General features: G+C 46.8%; 1 pseudogene across 1 annotated transcript; it reads right to left on the bottom strand.

Moving 5' to 3' along the window:
• Positions 1-4,934: 4,934 nt before the first annotated feature.
• LOC308258456 (protein BANP-like) lies at positions 4,935-11,246 on the bottom strand (annotated as a pseudogene). Its single transcript has 2 exons — positions 9,847-11,246; positions 4,935-5,018 (listed from the first exon to the last, which is right to left on the bottom strand). The product of its transcript is annotated as a protein BANP-like (transcript).
• Between the last annotated feature and the right edge of the window lie 248 nt (positions 11,247-11,494).

The raw sequence follows: 11,494 nt of genomic DNA, 5'->3' as shown, positions 1-11,494 counted from the left end.
GAAGGCAAGTACTAGCTGTTGCCTGTGGCCCTAAAGAGACCATTTGATGGTTCTATCAACCAAAGGAAAGTGAACTTGCGGCCTGGGGCGAGAGTGATGAGAGGGAGACCGGGAGGTCAGGCTGCTCTGGGTGGAGCCATTGTGCAGTGACGATATCCATCCATCCACCCACCCACCCACCCACCCATCCATTCATCCATGAATGAAATGTTCTTTGAGCACTTACTTACTTGCACATGGTCATTCTACACATTCAGGGAACACTGTGGAACGAAGCTGGGCATTGTGCTAAGTGCTAGAGATACAACAGGACAGATGCAGGCACTTCTTTTGAAATCCTAGTAAGGAGTCCGAGCTGGACAAAATGAGCAAATGCTGTAAAGTGAGCCCGGTGTGGTGGCCCACGCTTATAATCCAGCATTTGGGAGGCTGAGACAGGGGATCTCAGTTCTCAGACAGCCTCAGCTACTTAGTGAGGCCCTTTGCGGCTCAGTGAGACCCTGTTTCAGAATAAAGAATAAAAAATAGGGCTGGAGATGTTGCTCGGAGGTAGAATCCCTCTGGGTTCAATATCCAGTACCGCAACAAACAAACAAACAAACATGCCGTAAAGTGTTGCAATGATGAAGAAAACCCAGGATTATAGGGACTTAGCAGGCTAAACTATCCTGTAGGAAGTGAGAGCGGAAGAGCGTGGTCCAAGCTAGTTGGGAAACTATTCCAAAGACAATGCAGGATCCAATCCTGAGAGGTTGGCATTGTAAGTAACTCACAAACCACCGCAGGGGACCAGTATCTAGCAAATGAATTTGTATGGGGCTGGCACCAACCCTTAAGGATTGGGTCAGCTGTTTTTTATTTGGGCCATAAAAGCACTCTGCTAAAAATAATTGATTATAGGTATTCTTAGAGTTACAGACTGCGACCTCTGTAGTTCGCTGTTTGAGTGGTCAGTCAGAAAGACACCTCAGGGTGATGTGTGCGTATATACCTCTACCATCTTGTACCCCATTAAGATGTAGGACTACAGATGGGCATGCTTATCATCCCTGAGCTTGGGAGGCTGAGACAGGAGGATCGCACAGGTTTGAAGCCAGCCTCAGCTACATAGTGAGGCTCTCAGTAACTTAGTGAGACCCTGTTTCCAAATAAAAATATAAAGTAGGTCTGGGAGTATAGTTTTTTTTTTCTTTTTTGGTGGTACTGAGGGTGGAACCCAGAGGCCTTCTACCTCCAGGCTATACTCCCAGACCGTTTTTTAATATTTTATTTGGAAACAGGGCCTCACTAAGTTGCTGAGAGCCTCACTAAGTAGCTGATGCTGGTTTCGAACCTGTGCGATCCTCCTGTCTCAGCCTCCCAAGCGCAGGGATTACAAGCATGCGCCACCACGTCTGGCTGAGTATAGTCTGGAGGTAGAAAACCCCTGGGTTCCACCCCCAGTGCCACCAAAAAAAAAAACCCCAAAACCAACAGCAAATGTGGGACTACAATATACCAATAAAAATTTAAAGAAAGAAAGAAGAGACCCTAGATCCAAGGGGAGGCTGGATAAGGAAAGACTGGCTGACATTGCTCACTGCGAAATAGCTCTGCCGGGCTGCTAACATGGTAGAGGTCAGTGTTTTCTTCCATGAGACCCAGCGAAGGGGAAAATAGCAAAGAAGTCCCAGCTTTGGGCCTCCAGCAGCATGCAGCCTCTCTAGGGAGGCCCAGCGGCTAAGGAGGCCAGAGCCCTGTCATGAGACAATGTGTGAGGAAGCCTTAGGCACAGCACAGAACCAGGCACCCCAGGCAGAGGGGGAGAGGAGTGGAGGTGACAGGCCACCAGAGGTAATTTCTTGGAGTAGGAAAGTCTTGACTTGACTAATCCATCCCAGGCCCGACATCAGACAGCCTTGTAAGTTAGCTCCGATGTGACATCTTGAAATTCTTATGTTTGGACAAGGGCTCCCACAATTTCATTTTGTCCTGGGGCTCACAAATTTCTCCCAGTCATTCCAGCAAGTTGCAGGTATTATTTTTCTTCCCCAGTAAGCCTTTTCTCTTTTGTTTCCCAGCTCTACTAAACATGCAAGCTTCCTCTCTGTTCTCTAGACTTCAGACCTCAAGGGGGCTGCCACTGAACCTTCTCCTAGACCTCCCTGCACAAAGGACTTCCAGAGCTGAGGATTATCTCTTTATTTTTTAAAAGATATTTTGTGGCAGCCAGGTGTGGTGTCGCACACGTGTAATCCCAGCATTTGGGAGGCTGAGATAGGAAGATCGTGGTTCGAGAACAGCCTCAGCTATTTAGTGAGGCCCTTTATAACTCAGTGAAATCCTGTTTCAAAATAAAGACTAAAAAATAGGGCTGGGGGTGTAGCTTGGAGGTAGAATGCCCCTGGGTTCCATCCCCAGTACTGCAAAAAAAAAAAAAAAAAAAAAGTGTTTTTTTTTTCGTTTTTTTTTCCCCCCCTGGCACTGGGGAAGGAATCCAGGGGCATTCTACCTCGGAGCTATATCTCCAGCCCTATTTTATTTGTATTTGAAAACGCTCTCACTAGGTTGATTAGAGTCTCATTATTTGCAGAGGTTGTCCTCAAACCTGCCCCAACATCCCAAATACTGGGATTGTATAAAGTGTGTGCCACCAAGCCTGCATGCTTTAAAATTTGTTAAAAAGTTGGCTAGTGGTTTTAGGCTTTAGAGATATATTAGAATTGTCTAAAGAGTGTGTGTGTGTGTGTGTGTGTGTGTGTGTGTGTGTGTGTGCTTATGTGTATGTGTGTGTGTGGTACTGGGGATGGAATACAGGGGCATTCTACCTCTGAGCTATATCCCCAGACCTATTTTCTTTTTTTTTTCTCTCTCTGCCTCTCTCTCGTTCTTTATTTCTTTCTCTTCCTTCCTTCCTTTCTCCTTTCTTTCTTTCTTTCTTTCTTTCTTTCTTTCCTATTCTTTCATGTCCCTCTCTCTATATCTCTTTCTTTATTTTGTGATACTGGGATGGAACTCAGAGGCATTCGACCTCCAAGCTACACCCTCAGCCCTATTTTTTATTCTTTATTTTGAAACAGAGTCTCACTGAGTTGCAAAGGGCCTCACTAAGTAGCTGAGGCTGTCCGTGAACCGCGATCCTCCTGTCTCAGCCTCCTGAATACTGGGATTACAAGCGTGCGCCACCATGCCAGCTTATTCTTTATTTTGAAACAAGGTCTCACTAAGTTGCAGAAGGCCTCACTAAGTAGTTGTGGCTGTCCCTAAACTACGATCCTCCTATCTCAGCCTCCCAAATGCTGGGATTAAACAACAGGGCTCCTAGAGGTAGAAGGGTTTCCAGGAACCCCAGTACCACAAAAAAATTAAAAATTAAAAATAAATAAATTTGAAAAAGGATCTTACTAAGTTGCACAGGGTCTCCCTAAAAAGCACTAAGTTGTGGAGGGCCACACTAAGTAGCTGAGGCTGTCTATGAACCCAAGCTCCTCCGGTCTCAGTTTCCCAAGTACTGGGATTATAAACCAATTATCTTTTTTTTTTTTTTTTTTGGTGGTCCTGGGGATGGAGCCCTTCTACCTCCGGGCTACACTCCCAGACCTACATTTTTATATTTTATTTGGAAACAGGGTCTCTTAAGCCAGCACGGTTGGCTTCGAACTTGCATGATCCTCCTGTCTCTGCCTCACATTACAAGCATACATCACCATGCCCGGCTATAAACCAATTATAAACTGGGATTATAAACTTCCTTCTTTTTTGTGGGGGGGTCTGGGGATGGAACCTAGAAGCATTTGACCTCTGAGCTACACCCCCTGCCCTATTTTTTATTCTTAATTTTGAAACAGGGTCTCACCTAGTTGCAGAGGGCCTCACTAAGTATCTAAGGCTGTCCGCGAACCATGATCCTCCAGTCTCAGCCTCTCGAATGTTGGGATTACAAGTGTGCGCTACCACGCCTGGCTTTTTTTCTTTTGTTTTTCTTTTCTTTTCTTTCTTTTCCTTCCTTCCTTCCTTCCTTCCTTCCTTCCTTCCTTCCTTCCTTCCTTTCTTTCTTTCATGCTAGAAGTTGAACCCAGAGGCATTGTACCTCTGAGATACACCCCTCCAGTCCTTTTTTATTTTTATTTATTTATTTTTTGTGGTACTGGGGATGAAACCCAGGGGCTTTTCTATGTAGCCTCAGGCTATACTCCCAGACCTATTTCATGCTTTATTTGGAAACAGGGTCTCACTAAGTTGCTGAGAGCTTCATTAAGTAGTTGAGGCTGGCTTTGAACCTGTGTGATCTTCCTCTCTCAGCCTCCCAAGTGCTGGGATTACAGTTGAGCATCACCATGTCTGGCTAGTCACGGTCTTTTATAACCTATTTGTAGAAGTCGCATCTCATTGCTTTTGCCATATTCTGTTTATTAGATGCAAACCAAGGCTGGCATTGTGGCGCATGTTTGTAATCCCAAATACTTGGGAGGCTGAGGCAGGAGAATCGCAGGTTTGTGGCCAACCTGGGCTACTTGATGAGGCCCTCAGCAATTTAGTGAGGCCCTATTTCAAAATAAAAATAAAATAGGCCAAGCATAGTGGCACACACTTGTAATTCCAACATTTGGGAGGCTGAGACCAGAGGATAGCAGTTCCCAGACAGCCTTAGCTACTTAGCCAGGCCTTTCGTTACTTTTTGAGACCCTGTTTCAAAAATAAAACCAGGTGTGGTGGTGCACGCATCATCCCTTTCCCTTCCCTAAACTCTGCCAACCTGAATACAGATTTTGGAGCAGTCTAATAACTTTTTCCATTCTTCCCAGTGCTCTAATCTATTTATACCATGCATTGTTCTAAGCTCGGTTTTATGTCCTTTCTCAAATGGAATCACACAGAACAGTCAATACGTCTGGGGGGTTTCCTAAGTGCCAGGCATTGTACTAAGTGCATTATGTTTATTATTCTACTCAGCGTCACTCAGTGCCTGTGAGGTAAGTGCTATTAAGATCTCCATTTCCAGTGAGGAAGTGGAAGCGGCGAGTGGATAAATGGCTCGCCTGGAACACACAGCAGCCAGTGGTGGAACTGGGGCAGACCTGGCTCTGGAACCACTAAGAAATGCAAAGCCTTCAGTTTCTATTCACCTATTGATATTTGTAGTGACATTACTGCATATAATAGCAAAAAACTGGATACAATGGCACTGTCCAACAGCAGGGAAATGGCCTAGGAAGTTATGATATACCTTATAATGACCTCTAATGCACTTTCTTCTTTCCTTTCCTTTCCTTTCTTTTCCTTCCTTCCTTCCTTCCTTCCTTCCTTCACTCTTTCTTTCTTTCTTTCTTTCTTCCTTCCTTTCTTTCTTTCTTTCTTTTCTTTCTTTCTTTTTGGTGGGTCTGGGGATGGAACCCAGGGACATTTGACCTCCAAGCTACACCCCCTGCCCTGTTTTTTATTCTTTATTTTGAAACAGGGTCTCACTGAGTTGCGGAGGGCCTCACTAAATAGCTGAGGCTGTCCATGAACCGCAATCCTCTGGTCTCAGCCTCTTAAATGCTGGGATTACAAGTGCGCGCTACCACGCCCGGCTTGTAATGTACTTTAAAAGAGGTGTTTTTTCAAAGAATTTTAAAGATGGGGAGAGGAAAAGCTGGGCATTGTGGTTTAGCATTTGGGAGGCTGAGACAGAAAGATCGCAGGTTCAAGGACAGCTTCAGCAAGTAGTGAGAGTTTCATCAACCTAGGGAGATCTTGTTTCAAAATAAAAATAAAATAGGCCAGGTGTGGTGGTGCACGCTTGTAATTCCCGTGCTTGGGAGGTGGAGACAGGAGTATCGCGCAGGTTCGAAGCCAGCCGCAGCTACTTAGTGAGACCCTGTTTCCAAATAAAATATAAAAAAGAGGTCTAGGAGTGTAGCCCGGAGGTAGAAAGCCCCTGGGTTCCACCTCCAGTACCACACCAAAAAAAAAAAAAAAAATCAAAAAACAAAATGATGCTAAGGAAAACAAAATGAAATCAGACAAAAAGGGGAAAATAGTACAGGAAAGGAAATGGGCACAAGATAAGAGAGGAAAGGGATGGTGAGAAAGCATGAAAAGGAGGAAGAGATAAAGAAAGTCAGAGGAAGCTGGATGTGGTGGCACATGCTTGTAATCCCAGTACTTGGGAAGCTGAGACAGGAGGGTTGCAGGTGTGAGGCCAGCCCAAGCAATGTGTGTGTATATTACTGGGGATAGAACCCAGGGACGTTCTACCTCCGAGCTGCACCCCCAGCCCTATTTTTTATCCTTTATTTTGAAACAGGGTCTCACTGAGTTGCATAGGGCCTCACTAAGTAGCTGACGCTGTCTACAAACTATGACCTCCTATCTCAGCCTCCCAAATGCTGGGATTACAAGCCTGCGCCTATCTCAGCCTCCCAAATGCTGGGATTACAAGCCTGCACCACCACGCCAGCACTAGACCCAGCAATTTAGTGGTACTCTCAGCAAACTAGAGAGATCCTGTTTCAAAACAAAAAATACAAAGGGCTGGGGTGTGGCTCAGGGGTACAATGCCTTGGGGTTCAACATTTAGTGCCAAAACTAAAAAAGTAAATATAGAGGAGCTGGGTGTGATGGTGGCTCACTATTTTAATCCCAGTGTTTGGGAGACTGAGACAGGAGAATTGCAGTTTGAGGATATCCTCACCTACTTAGTGAGGCCCTTTGCAACGCAGTGAGATCCTGTTTTAAAATAAAGAATAAAGCATATGCCACTGGGTGTGGTGGCACACACCTGTAATCCCAGCATTTGGGAGGATAAAACAGGAGTATCTGGGTTTGTGGCCAGCCTCAGGTACTTAGTGAGGCTTTTTGCAATTCACTGAGAACCTGTTTCAAAATAAAGAATAAAAAAAATAGGGCTGGGGGTGTAGCTCAGAGGTCGAATGCCCCTGGGTTCCATCCCCAGTACTGCAAAAAACAAAAAAAGAATAAAAAATAGGGCTGGTGGTGTAGCTCAGAGGTTGAATGCCCCTGGGTTCCACCCCCAGTACTGTTAAAAACCCTAACATAAAATAAAATAAAATAAGCCGGGAGTGGTGGCTCATGCTTTAGCTTGTAATCCCAGCATTCGGGAGGCTGAGACCAGAGGATCGTGGTTCGCAGACAGCCTCAGCTACTTAGTGAGGCCCTCTGCAACTCAGTGAGACCTGGTTTCAAAATAAAGAATAAAAAATAGGGCAGGGGGTGTAGCTCGGAGGTCGAATGCCCCTGGGATCTATCCCTAGACCTGCAAAATAAATCAATAAATCAATAAAATAGGGCTGAGAATGTAACTCAGAGGTAGAATGTCTCTGGGTTGAATTCCCAGTACCAAACACACACGTGCGCACACACACACACACGCATGCATGCATGCACGTATGCACACCCACACTTGGAGGTATATGTGGGAGCACAAAATTCAATAGTGATACAGATGGGAAATGATCAAAGGGGAGAGGAAAGAGGAGAGAAGCCAGGCCCTTCTCCTGCCGCCCATCTATTAGGCAGCCTCTGTGGCCCAGGCCAGTGGATCTGTCTGTGCTCGTGGCGGGCTGGCATCCAGGAAGCAGCGCTGTGTTGTGCTGAGTGCATCTTCATATCTGCGGCCCCAGCCAGCCCTAATGGCCCCTGCACCTGTGGGCTGCAGGGACTAGGGAGCTAGCATGTTGGCTGGGCAGGCTCCAGGCAATGCTCACACATACACTTCCCAATGTGAGCCTGGGTCTGATGCCTGGTCTGGGTCTGGAGGCTTCTGGGTAAAACTAGCTTTTTTTTGAGTAATCAAACCTGGTTAGTCCAGTCACCCTGCACAGCCTTACCACAGTGACAAGCAGCCCCGATGAGTATAAGTCATGGTGGAAGGAAAGCAATTCACAAATTTGTGGCAGCTATGTTTTTTTGTCTATTTTATTTTTAAAATTTTTATTGGTGCATACATCTTAATGTAGTACAAGATGGTAGAGGCATACATGCACACATCACTTAATTAGCCCTTACCCAATCCCTCATTCCCTCCCACCTCCTCCTTCTCATGTTTGGCTTACTGACTGACTTTATTTTTGTGTGTGTGTGGGTCTGGGGCTGGAACCCAGGGGCATTTGGCCTTCGAGCTATGCCCCCTGCCCTATTTTTATTCTTTATTTTGAAACAGGGTCTCACTGAGTTGCAGAGGGCCTCACTAAGTAGCTGAGGCTGTCCGCGAACCTCCATCCTCCAGGTCTCAGCCTCCCAAATGCTGGGATTACAAGCGTGCGCCACCACGCCTGGCTAACTGACTGACTTTGATATGTCTGTGAATGTACATCATGTATATTAGGGAATTTCCTTCTTCCTCCTTTCCACCCCCCTCAGGTCACCTTATTTGCTCATCTATGGTTTCTCCTTCTTTGTCTGGAGTTCCTCCTATCACCCATTTTCTCCCTAGCTTCCGCATATTAGAGAGAGCATCCGATTTCTTATTTTTTTGTGACTGACTCGTCTCACTTAGCATAATGTTCTCCAGTTCCATCCATTTCCCTGTAAATGACGTAGTTGTGTTCTTCGTTATGGCTGAGTAAAATTCCATGGTGTACATATCACATCGTTTTGTAATCCTTTCATCTGTTTTGTTTTGTTTTGTTTTGCAGTACTGGGGGTGTAACCTGGGGGCATTCTACTTCCAAGCTACACTCCAAGTCCTATTTTTTATTCTTCAATCTGAAACAGGGTCTCACTGAGTTGGCAAGGGCCTCCCTGAGTAGCTGATGCTGTCCACGAACCTTGATTGTCCTGTCTCAGCTTCCCAAAGGCTGGGATTACAAGCGCCACCACGCCCGGCTACTTCATCTGTTGATGGACATCTTAGCTGGTTCCATAGTTTGGCAATTGTGAATTGTGCAGCTATGAACATAGATATGCATGCATTAGTTAGGTAGTTTGGTTTCCATTCTTCTGAGTACCCAGAAGTGGTATTGCTGTGTTGAGAAGTCATTAGTCCTTTGAGTTCATTTGGTCAGTAACAGATACTGAACTTTGTCTGGAACCCACCTGTCTTCAAAAGTCTCAAAATGGCTAGGAATGGTGGCGTTGGTCTATAATCTCAGTACTTGGGAGTTTGAGATAGGAGGTTCGCTGGTTTGAGGAGAGCCTCAACAACTTAGTGAGACCTTGTTTAATAAACAAAAACCAAGCTGGGTGTGGTGGTGTACCCTTGTAATCCCAGTACTTGGGAGGCTGAGACAGGAGTTGAGTATGGCAGTATCGAGCATTCACAGCAAGCCTAAGCTACTTAGTAAGGCCTTCTGCAACTTAGTGAGACTGTTTCAAAATAAAGAATGGAAAATATGGCTGGGGTGTAGCTTGCAGGTAGAATGCCCCAGTACCACACAAAAAAGCAAAGCAAAGCAAGCAAGCAAACAAACAAACAAAAAAGGATGAGGGTATAGCTTGGAGGTAGAATGCCCTTGGGTTCAATCCCCAGTACAAAAAAAAAAAAAAAAAAAAAAAAAGCTCACAATGTAGTCAGTGGGAGGTGACAGTCAAGTAATTACCATAAGATTAAAATATATCCTTGAGATAAATTCTGTAGCTACTTTCAACTGCCAGGAATACAATAAAGATTTTTTTAAATAAATGAATGAATGAATGGATGATTCAACTCATGTATTTAATAGTAGTGAAAGAAGGGCTACTTATGAACTAATTCTCTGTTTAGGATTGGACACATCAAAGACATTCAATACAGTTTTATTAAATAAATGGCTAATTATATTTCTCTGTGTGTGTGTGTGTGTGTGTGTGTGTGTGTGTGTGTGTGTGTGTGATATTGGGGGGAGGTTGAACCCAGGGGCATTCTATCTCCGCCGGCTGTGCCACAGCCAAGTGTTTGTTCATGGGCGCCAGCTGGACGTACTGCACCTGGATGTCATTGCCCTGTAGAGGTGACCCGTCCACGCCTGCTGCAGCAGGGTCCAAGGAGGCCATGGCGATCAGCTGAGCGCCCTGCAGCACCTGCCCCCGTGGCTCACGTGATGGATCTGCAGATTGCCCTTGCTGTCCTGCGTGATCTGCACTGGCTCCCCTTGGGGCACCTGGGCGATGTGGACGTGGCCCTGTGGGATCACTTGCACCTGGCCGTCCTCAGATCTGGTGGATCTGCACCTGCTGCGCAGGGCGAGGTGTGGGCCTGAGGCTGCAGCTGCCGAGCTCACTGCGGGTGGTGGGGCGCCCATCACTGTCTCTGGGGCACTGTGGGAGGACAAGGACTGCATCCTCTGGGAGAAACTCTTCACCGCCAGACTCTGGCCTTACTGCTTCCGTCGCCATGCTGTCTGGCACTCGGAGTTGATGCTCTGTTTGATTTGGTACTAGTCAGATCCTGCGATTCTGAATTTATAGGAAAGGCAACCTGAGAGCCCGCAGATGGTGAGTGGATCAAGCTGCTCCTTGCTGTGCTTGCCCTGGCCCGACAGGTTGGCCACGCCTGCACCTCGCGGTGGAAGCGGTAGCAGCTGAGCGCTCGGCTCCTCTGCGATCTGTTGGTGCTGATGCGCAGGACGTCCAAGGGGATGATGGCATAGCGCACCCGCATCTCGGGGCTGTTCTTGTTGTCCAGCCAGGTGCCTTTGGGGTATCCTCTTTTGAGTGAGATAAGGGTGATGATCGTGACTTGGCTGCCCATGTCTTGGCCCCCAGGCTGGCCGCAGGTGGACATGGAGTTGCTGGCCTCCAACCCGCTCTTCCCTCCTCGATGTGGCTGTCGTCTTGACCAGGCACTTTCACCACGATGGTGTTCTGCCCACGCCCAGGAACTGCGTTGATAAATTTGGTGCCCTGTTGCTCCAGGGTTCTTCGATCTTGGCTACAATGGCATTCTGCCGATCGTTGTTGGGTATTACTATAGTCTGGGGGAGGAAGCATCACACTTGGTTCCAGTCAGGGTGGCACTGAGGGGAGCCCACCACCATGGGGATCTGCCTGGGACTGTGCTGCTTGTTGGTGACCAGGTGCAGCTTCTCTTACAAGGATTTCCAAGTGGCCTCCAGAGCTGGCAGCTTGGCCTCAATGCGATCCAGCTGCAGGCATATAGTCTGATTAATGGAGTACAGGAGAGACTTTATAGAGGGTTCTTGGCAACTGATTTCTAGTTGCTGGCATTTCAAGGCGGACTCACCCTCATCTGTCACTACATGATTCTGCAAGACAACTGGGTGGTCAGGACCCAAATCTTCCACTGCGATCTGCACCACATCCACGGGGTCCTGTTCTGACATCATTCAGAACCGCAGGAGAGGGGCCGGCCAGCGAGTTGGAATCCAACTTACAGGGGCTTGGGGTTCACCACTGTGTGGGCTGCAAAATTCTCATGATGTTTGTCTGGGAGCTGTGATAATGGCGTCCTTCCTCACTAGAGAAGCCACCACTTTCTTATTGTTTCTTTTGAAACAAAGTTGCTGAGGATGGCCTAGAACCTGAGAATTTTCTGTCTCAGCCTCCCAAGTACCACCATGCCCAGCCTGATTAT

Source organism: Muscardinus avellanarius, assembly GCF_963383645.1.
Source record: "Muscardinus avellanarius genome assembly, chromosome: 1".
Lineage (NCBI taxonomy): Eukaryota > Metazoa > Chordata > Mammalia > Rodentia > Gliridae > Muscardinus > Muscardinus avellanarius.
This window is presented reverse-complemented; position numbering and strand designations above follow the sequence as displayed.